Here is a 10,372-nt window from a genome sequence, read left to right as displayed (position 1 = left end):
ATGTAATTTCAGCAATTGTTTATGGGGGCAGGGGCTCACCCCGGGGATGTCACTGTGCTCAGCCCGGGGTGTCACGGTGCTCAGCCAGGGATGTCACGGTGCTCAGCCAGGGATGCCACTGTGCTCAGCCCTGGATGTCACGGTGCTCAGCCCGGGGATGTCACTGTGCTCAGCCCGGGGTGTCACCGTGCTCAGCCCTGGATGTCACGGTGCTCAGCCCAGGGTGTCACGCTGCATCCAGTGTGGTCTTGTCCTTGAAGGGCTCAGAGGTCAGGGCAAGGGCTTTGACAGCCCTCGTGTAACTTTCTCTGGGAGCTGTTAGCGGGGAGTCGCATCGCAATCCACCCACACTTTTTGCAAAGGTTGCAAAACAGAGAGAACAAGAGGCGGGACGGGGTGGCGGGGCGACGGGCTGGGGACCGGGCGCTGCCTGGGGGCGGGGGCGGCCGGAGCTCCGGGCTGGCGGGCGGGACGCGGCGGGGGCGGCACTTGGGGCACTTGGTGGCCCCGCCCCCTCGGAGCCGGGCGCGGGCGGCATGGACCGCAGGGACCGCACGGACCGCACGGACCGCAGCCCGCACCATGGCGCTCGCCCGCGTGGCGCTGGCTCTGGTCCTCGGGGCGCTGCCCGGCTCCGGCCCGGCGCTCGGGGACCCCCTCCTGCCCCGCCACCGCCGCGCGCCCCCCGCGGGCCCCCGGGCCCCGTCTCACCTCCCCGCCCCGCAGCGGCCGCCGAGGACGCCGCCGCCGCCCGACCCGCACCCCGGGGGCCGCCCCGCCGCCCGGCCGGGGACCCACGCGCCCTGGGGCTTCCACGACGGGACCCGCCGCGGCGGTGAGCTCCGGGCGGCCCGGCGGGGTCGCGGGTCGCGGGGTCGCGGGGTCGCGGGTGATGGGGGGGCTGCCGCGGGGTTGCCAGGGAGGCACCTTGGGGCCAGGTGTGCTGTGCGTGACGGTTGTCAGGGGTGACAGCGTCCACGCAGGGTGCTGCGCTCTGGGTTTCTGGAGGTGCTCTGTGGTCCGGGCACTCTGCGTGCGTGTGTGTGTGCGTGTGTGTGCGCGTGTGTGCGTGTTTGTGCGTGTGTGTGTGCGTGTGTGCGCGTGTGTACACGCGTGTGTGCATGCGTGTGTGCGTGTGCATGCGTGTGTATATGTGTGCATGTGTGTACATATGTGTGTGCGTGTGTGCATGTGTGTGTGCATGCATGCGTGCGTGTGTGTGTGTTTGTGCGCGCTCACTGGGTGGACCTGTGTGCATTGGGTGTCTTCTGTGGTCTGGCCATTCTCTGTGTGTGCATGTGTGTGTGTGTGCATGTGTGTGTGTGCATATGTGTGTGCATGTGTGTGCATGTGTGTGCATGTGTGCGCGTGTGTGCATATGTGTGTGCATGGGTGTGCATGTGTGTGCGTGTGTATGCGTGTGTGTGCATGTGTGTGTGCATGTGTGTGCATGTGTGTGCGTGCGTGTGTGCGTGCGTGTGTGCGTGCTCACCGGCTGGACCTGTGTGCACTGGCGTCTGTCTTCTAGGTCACCTTGCCTTGGAGGGTGTGACCGTGTTTACAGAAAGGGGCAGAGCAGAAGAGGAGATCAAGTTGTACTACTTGTTTTGGAAAGGGAAATATTACACGTCAAGTGACAGTCAATAACCTTCCCTCCTTTCTTTAGACCCTGATTTGGCAAAATGGGGTAACCTTTTTGCCTTAATCCCACCGTGGATCCCTGTTTGAAAACACAGGGCAAAATTCTGCGGTGAAAATGCAAGGCTATTTACATTCTTGGGGGCCGTATGGTAAATATCATTAGTGAGTGAGAAAAAAGAGCAGGAAAATAGATGAGAAGGATGACTCTCTTAGTGAAGAAGCAAAGAAGCAACTTGAGGTAGGTACGCGGTTTTCTAGAATGCCAACACTTAGTTTTATTTGTGGGAAACTGGGATTAGTTGGCAACCTCAGGAGATAAAGTTGGGAAGATATTTTATGTTTAATAAATATTTTAGGTAGTAATAAAAGCATCACATTAGTAAATTTAATATAAATGAATAACCGCCTTTGGACAGTGCTTCATTTTGAATTGTTGGGATTTTGTTTAATGTTAGTTTTTTTCTTTTTTTCTTTAACAACTGAGGAAGAAAAACTTTATGTACTTCAAAGCTTGAATTTCCCTTCAAAAAAATTTTTGGCAGCTTTCCATCCAAGCTGTGGGGTAAAGGATTCATGAGTTGAGATCCTGAAACATGTACTTTGTACCTTTTGGGGGTAACTTGGAGGCTAGCTTTCTCAATGCCATTCTTTTCCTGCAGAAATTCCATCTGTCTGTGCCTTCAATTGCATTAGTGCTTTGAGTTAAGGGAAAGCTGTAGGAAGGAAGGTTAAGATCAATTATCCTTCATCCTACAGAATGAAGTCATCGTTGTACTCATGTTTCATGGACAGAATGCCAATGTGTCTAAGAAGAATTTGAGGTGATATCAAGCAAAGAGCCCTGACATTGTCTCAGTATTTACTGTAAGAGATTATTTGTATAAAATCTCATGTTTAGCCAACACTGACATTTTTTTGTCTTCGTTCTTAAATAAAAATCCCAACAATTCACAATGAAACACTGTTCAAAGGCAGATTATTCATTTACATTAAATTTGTAAATGTGATGCTTTTATTACTACAAACCTAAAATATCTTCCCAACTTTTTATCTCCTGATGTTGCCAGCTAATCCTAATTTTCCACAAGTAACATATAAAACTAAGTGATGGCATTCTTAGTTTTAGAACTAGATATGCGTGGGAAATTATTGGGAAATAATTGTGTAGGAAAGAATATACAACTCCTCCTAAAATGTATAGAAGCACATACTCAAAAAAAGGGAATTTGAAGTTAGAAAAAATCATAGTGATGTAGAGGGGTAGACATTTGGACAGGATGAAGACTGTTCTTTCTGACACACAACTCAGCTTCACGTTCCAAATGAGGACAGGAGCTTGTCTCTGGAGTCCCAACCACCCCAGCCTCTTAAGTGAACAGAAATTGAAATCCTTTCAATGCCTTTATGTCGTTGACTCCTCTCGGTCTAGCTGGGCACAGCCCATACCTTTGAGGTGACTGGCATTTTCTGAACCTGGTGGCTTTCGTGGCCCTACATTTCAGTTCGGGGTGGGAAAGACAGCATCCTGGAATGGTGGAAAGAATATTGGATTGTGCTCTAAAAATGGTGTCTGCTTTGGCTGTGCCAGTAGCTATTGGGTAAGACTCTTAACTCCTAGAGCTTTGGGTTCTTCACCTAGAGAAAAGCAGATTTTGAACAGATTAATTTAAAATATTTTTTCCAGCTCTGAGCATGTCCACAAAAGCTGGCCTGGTAACAGCAGCAAAGACCTTCTGGCCTTTCACTCCGTGCCGGGCGCTGGACTGAGCATTTTACGTGCATGTTCTCTCTTACTTCTCAGAGCCACCTCCTAAGGGGGTTGCTGCGTTTTCCTGATGAAAATACCAGAAGGCATGTTTCAGGCATGCAGGAGAAAACAGGGCTGGATATGCACATTTTCACTTCACAGCTCATTTTGCTCTAGTTCTTTACTTGTAAACACGTGTGGAAATAGCTGTGCTGTCTAGCAATGCTCATTGTGCGGTTTATGGACTAGTCTAAAAGGAAGAGAGGAAGGGAATTATGTTTGGTCCAATGCACAGGATTTCCAGTCTTTTATGTTTTAAAAATACCCAGTTTTTTTTTTCTTTATCAAAAACCAGGGCAAAACAAAAGAGCAATTTATAGTACTTGTTTAAAAAATAAACTGGTGGCCAGAGTCATGTATCTAGTTGCGTCGAGAGAAATGAGGAAGTTGGTGCTTTCGCGGTGAGAGTTGATTGAAGCCAAGTTGAAGGACAGGGCAGGGATCTCAGGTGAGCCTGGGCAGGGCATGGACGTCCCAGTGGCTCCAATGGCAGAGCAGGAAAGGTGATGATGCCTGGGCCTGATTTTATGAAGCTTGCAAATTATAATTATCATAAATATTCATTATGGGGACTGGAATACTCTGAATCAGCCCAGGGAATTGGTTTTCATAATGAGTGTTAGAATCCCCTAGGGACTTGTTAAAATGCAGATTCCTAGACTGTAGCCCCACAGGCCCTGAATAATTCTCAGATCTGGACCAGAAATGGAATGTGCACGTCTATGTAGACTTACCATTGCACCCAGCCATCCCACTACTGGGTATCTACCCAAAGGAAAAGAAGTCATTTTATCAAAAAGACACCTGCACTTGAATGTTTATTGCAGCACAATTCACAATTGCAACGGTGTGGAATCAACCCAAGTGCCCATCAATTCATGAGTGGGTTAAGAAAATGTGGTGTATATATATACTCCATGGAGTACAACTCAGCCATAAAAAGGAATGAAATAATGTCATTTGCAGCAACTGGGATGGAACCAGAGACCATTATCCTAAGTGAAGTATCTCAGGAATGGAAAGACAAACACCACATGTACTGTCTAATAATTGGAAACTGATCAATTGGTACGCGTGGGCATAAAGTGATATAAAAGTCATTGGAAATCTAGAAGGGGGAGGAAGGAGAACAGGAAGGGTAAAATCCTACCTGTTGGGTATGATGAACACTATTCGGATGATGGGCACACTAAAAGCCCTGACTTAAGCATTATAATTGGTATCCATGTAACAAAAACATTTGTACTTCCTTAATATTTTGAAATAAAAAAAAGGAATGTGCATTTCTAATGAGCAGTCAAGGTGGTTTGGATGCTAAAACCCTCTGTCACAGCCAGGAAAAACCCCTGGGAGGGCATCAGGACTCACCTAGAATGCACCATGTTGAGTGATGATGTAGACTGAGTCCACCATTCTCCATTCTGGTCTTTTTTTTTTTTTTTTTTTTTTTTTGTAGAGCTGGTGTCTTGCTCTCACTCAGGCTGGTCTCGAACTCCTGAGCTTAAGTGAGCCTCCCGTCTTGGCCTCCCAGAGTGCCAGGATTACAGGCGTGAACCACCGCACCTGACCCCTGAGCCCACCATTCTGTGATTCAACCCTGCTAGGCTTAGGAGCAGGCATGAGGCTGCTGATGGTATCTGTTTGTGTGATCTCAGAAAATGGTGCCCCTGGTTTTTATTTGACCAGTGTGGGATATTAACAACCAAATTTTCTAAAATATGGTTATTTACAGAATGTGAACTAGGTTGTTTTCACATTTCTACAGGAAGAATTACTAGGCAACTGATTTCCCCAGTGATAGCTTGCAGCAGTGCTTCTTGACGAGGGAGGCCATCGCTTTCCCAGTGTCTGGGTGGCAGGGCAGAGGGACAACTCGGTTGGCAGTGTGCTGGGAACTGCCCTTTTTCACGAGCAGCCAAGTGGAACTCCACCACAGGTGGCTGATGACTGATGGGTAACACAGGCAGAATAATGATAAAGCTCTAATAATTGAGATTTTACAAGAGAGAATGATTCATAGATCTTTTTGTCACATCATCTTAATCTGCTCATGTGCGTGTACCCACCCCAATTCTCGAATCAAAAGGGATGGCGGATATGTGGCCGAATACTATTGTTTACAGGCTGTACTCTTTGAAGTCCATCTGTTCTTTCAAGTGAATGTTAATTAAAAAGTTAGCTGAGAGCTGTCCTCCCCCCTTTTAATCTTGCATCCTGAGTCTATGTAGCAGGTGCTGAAAAACATTTATTAGCAAGACCAGATTTGATACATTCCTTGGCTGAATTTTAAATATTGAGCTCAATCTGCTTTTCAGGCTGAGGCAGATGTAAAATACTTAGATTTGGGGTCCTTATATGACTCTTAACTAATTTGAAGAGCTTTTTTTTTTTAAAGAAGAAAACATATCCATTTACTATTGCCTTTTAAGAGCTATTGTTGGGATGTATATACTTACGTGATTACCATCATGTGTGTGTAAGGGAAGCTTTGTAAAAGTCACTTGACTTATAACGGTGGGGAGAAACTGAAATAGCCAGGTACCTTCATTTGATGGACATTATGCAGATACTCAAGTCATAAATGTAAAGATTATACATAAAATAGAAAAAGGATTATGATAGTGTCAAGGGGAAAAGATGGACACAAAATTTATGTGCAGTATGATTGTGAGAATAAAGATGCTTGTGGATAACTTGGAAGAGAAAACAAGTGATGATTCCAAGTTTGGGTACGGATGTGGCTTGGATCCATTAGGATGATTTTGATGGCAAAGAATAGAAAAGCCAACTCAAAATGACTGGAACCATAAGGAGGTTTATTGTTCATATTAAAAGAAGTCCCAATGGCAGGTTCCAACATGGCGCAGCTCTGTTCCTCTGCTTTCTGGCTCCTCTGTCCTCTGAGTGTGGCCTTTATCCTCAGGCTGGTGGTGATTCTGTTCATATTAAAAGAAGTCCCAATGGCAGGTTCCAACATGGCGCAGCTCTGTTCCTCTGCTTTCTGGCTCCTCTGTCCTCTGAGTGTGGCCTTTATCCTCAGGCTGGTGGTGATTCTGGGCTTCCCCAGCCAACAGCCTGCAGGGGAAAAGACAGGAACCCTCTTTAGATATGTCCCTTTGAAAGAGCAAGGAAAGCTCCTGGGAATTGCCCTGCAGACTCCCTCCTGCGTTTCATTGGCCCAGCCGGGATCACATGCTCCTTCCCGATGCACTCTGGGAAGGAATTTACAGTCATGTGATCACCTCCATTGATTAACACTAACTTCCCAATCACCCGGGGATGCGGCAGGCAGGAGGAAAGGAGCAGGCAGGTAGTTGTTGAGGAGAACCACGAGGGTCTGCTAAGGAGTATGGTTGGGGCTTGTTCTTGTATTTGAGAAAGTTAATGCAATTAAGAAATAGCAATAAGTAATTTAAGGCCGGGCGCAGTGGCTCACGCCTGCAATCCTAGCACTCTCAGAGGCCGAGGTGGGAGGATCGCTCAAGGTCAAGAGTTCGAGACCAGCCTGAGCAAGAGCCAGACCCCGTCTCTACTAAAAATAGAAAGAAATTATATGGACAGCTAAAAATATATATAGAAAAAAAATTATCTGAGCATGGTGGCGCATGCCTGTAATCCTAGCACTCTGGGAGGCTGAGGTGGGAGGATTGCTGGAGGTCAGGAGTTTGAGACCAGCCTGAGCAAGAGTGAGACCCCGTCTCTACTAAAAATAGAAAGAAATTATCTGGACAACTAAAAACATATATATAGAGAAAAAATTAGCCGAGCATGGTGGTGCACACCTGTAGTCCTAGCTACTCGGGAGGCTGAGGCAGGAGGATCACTTGAGCCCCGGAGTTTGAGGTTGCTGTGAGCTATGATGATGCCGTGGCACTCTAGCAGGGATGACAGAGTAAGAGCCTGTCTCAAAAAAAAAAAGAAAGAAAGAAAGAAAGAAATGGATTTCCAATAAAATTATACTGTTAAAAAAATTAAGTAATTTAAAAAGCTGTGCTGTGAAATGCTAAATTCATTTTTAATTCGTATCTACAAGTTATTACATTTAGATCGATTCTGGTTTGGTTGACAAAACGTATTTTCTTGGTTTTAGATGCTATTTGCAGGCGTAACATTACTGGCATGTTTATTTCTGAAACAAATAATTCTATAAGTGATGAGAATACTGAAGTTTGTTCAGTTGGTAGGTCAACATGATTTAATTCTAATTTTTACGCTTTTTTTTCTGAATTAACTTGTAAAGAAATCAGTGCTCTGAAACGTCTCTCGTTAGTCTGCGTGGCAAGTAGGCATTCGGTTGTGTACTGTATGGACAATTGGTTTAGAGTGTCTTCTACATGGTTGACACACTGTTGTTGGAAAATCAGGAAATGTTTATTGTTGCCTCTTGACTGTTTTTCCCTCTTCTTCTTCTTCCTGCACATCAACACAACAATATTTTAAAAAAAAATTGTTGTTTGCAAAGCACTAAAGCAATGATATTCCACCCCCCCCTACAAACCACACATGCACATTTAGCCTCAATACTTTTTATTAGAATCGCCAGAGGGGACACAAAGAGTGGAATGCTGATTCTTCTAACAGGGCAAGGGTAGATTTCATTCATTCATTAAACATTGGCTGTGTTTGCACTAGATGCAGCATTGACAAAGATGAATAAGAAATCACTTATGTCCTCTGGTTGAGGACACCCACTCTCTGGTCTAAGTGTGAGAAGAACAATAAGCATTTTCATTACTTCTCTGTGTATGTGCTCTGTGAGACAGAGAAGAGGATTATTATTTGCTTTTAATTTCCTCATTCAGTGCTGTACAGTAAAATGGTAATACCTATAGCATTTGCTTATGTTTGGATGGTTCAGGTACACACAATTTGTGGAATTTTCTATAGGGTTATATGCATATATTGTTAGTATACCATAACTTAACCATGGATAGAGTCTTCTTTTTTTGTGTGCTATTGTATAATGTTTTAAACAAAGGAATAACGTATAAGATTTATAAATGTCTAATAAGCACAATATAAATGGGTAGCATTGCTTATTCAGAGAATACGCTCTCATTTTGAACTTGACCAACTCAGGTTTTTTTCCTCAGCATTAAAGGTATTTACATGAATAATAGATGAACAATTAATATGAATTATAGATGTGAACTAATGGAGGCAAATATAGCTCCGTTGGATCTTGGTTCAGGGAAATGCCCTGTCTGTTGAAAGATGATTTGATTTCATTTTGACCTGGGATGATTTGAATAAAATCTTCTTCTATTTAGCAATGATATAACAGGTTTAATTAACAGGTAAATATAATTATAGGTAAAAATAGTATACCTTAGTACTGTCAAATAGGGTGTAGAAAGCAAATAATGTCAAAATTAACCTAGGATCTCCTGCTTTACTTGAAAAATTCAACTAAAAGCCCCTCCTGAATCAGTTGTTTTCAGATACTGTGATTTCTTTTGTATATTTTATCATCTAAAAGGTGAAAGATTTATTCATTTTTGAAAAGAAACCAGAGTATATATATTTTATAATTTAAATAGAAAATGATCCTTTAGTATATTTTCTACTGTTGCCTTTGGTGTAAGACATAGTATTTATATTTAATTTAATGTCAAATGTGTATGCTAAATTGTCCAGTATTTAATGGTTTTTTTTTCATAAATTGAAACTGATGTATCACTCACAGCTTTAAGGATACTTTTTATCAAGGATCGGAACAATAGCTTGATGTTCCCAGGATACATTCTTTCTATTCCACCAGAACAATAGAAATGACTATCATTAATTATTTCATGCATCCATGAAGTTCAATAATAGATGAGAAAGGATTTCTGTGATAACATGAAACTTTGTTACTCTTTTATCAAACTACCATTTTCAAAGTTTTAAAAAATATTTATTACTAATTTTATCCAGAAAACACTACTGAGACGGGTCTTTGTTTTTACTGTATTTTTTTCAAATGAGTGAATGTTATTCTATAAGCACATTTTGATTAGTGAACTAAATAGGCATTTCTTTTTATTTGCATTTATTTTGGAATGAGCTGGATTTATGTTAGTGGAATGAAGGTAGCTGACTCGTTGGTTCCTTTCCTTTTATTTCTTTTAGGTTTCCTTCAAGTGTGGAGAAGGGAAGGGAGGTTTTTCTGGCTGGCCGAGGGGCAATACCATAAAGGCTCTATTATTTTGCAAGGTCTGCGGTAGCGAGTACACCAAACTCAGTGACTTCAGCAACAGAAACGTATTGTCCCACAGTGCTGGGGGCTAGAAGTCCACTATGGATCCAGGAGTCAGCGGGCCAAGCTCCTTTTGAAGGCACTAGGGAGGGATCTGTCTCCGGGCTTTCTCCTAGCTTCTGGCAGTTTGTGAGACTGTGGCTTCAGCATTCACGTGCAGTTCTCTCTGTGCTCTGCGTGTCTTTTTTTTTTTTTGAGACAAAGTCTCACTCTGTCACCCGGGCTAGAGTGCTGTGGCGTCAGCCTCGCTCACAGCAACCTCCAACTCCTGGGCTCAAGGGATCCTCCTGCCTCAGCCTCCCGGGTAGCTGGGACCACAGGCATGCGCCACCATGCCCGGCTAATTTTCTCTGTATATATTTTTAGTTGTCCAGCTAATTTCTTTCTATTTTTAGTAGAGACGGGGTCTCGCTCTTGCTCAGGCTGGTCTCAAACTCCTGACCTTGAGCGATCCTCCCGCCTGGGCCTCCCAGAGTGCTGGGATTACAGGCGTGAGCCACCGCGCCCGGCCAATCTGCAGCTTTTGAGCGTGTCTTTGCTGGTTCCTGAGGTTGCTGGGGAGAACCGACTTTAGTCTGTTTGCTCTGAAGGGCTATTTGCACGCATGCGATTCATTCTGGAGTATGTTAATGGGCCAAGATTACTATATTAGTTATGCATGTGCATGTCCGTATCGCTGGTGCGCC

The sequence above is a fragment of the Lemur catta genome, chromosome 26 (assembly GCF_020740605.2).
Source record: "Lemur catta isolate mLemCat1 chromosome 26, mLemCat1.pri, whole genome shotgun sequence".
Classification (NCBI taxonomy): domain Eukaryota; kingdom Metazoa; phylum Chordata; class Mammalia; order Primates; family Lemuridae; genus Lemur; species Lemur catta.
Note: the sequence above shows the minus strand (reverse complement) of the source record.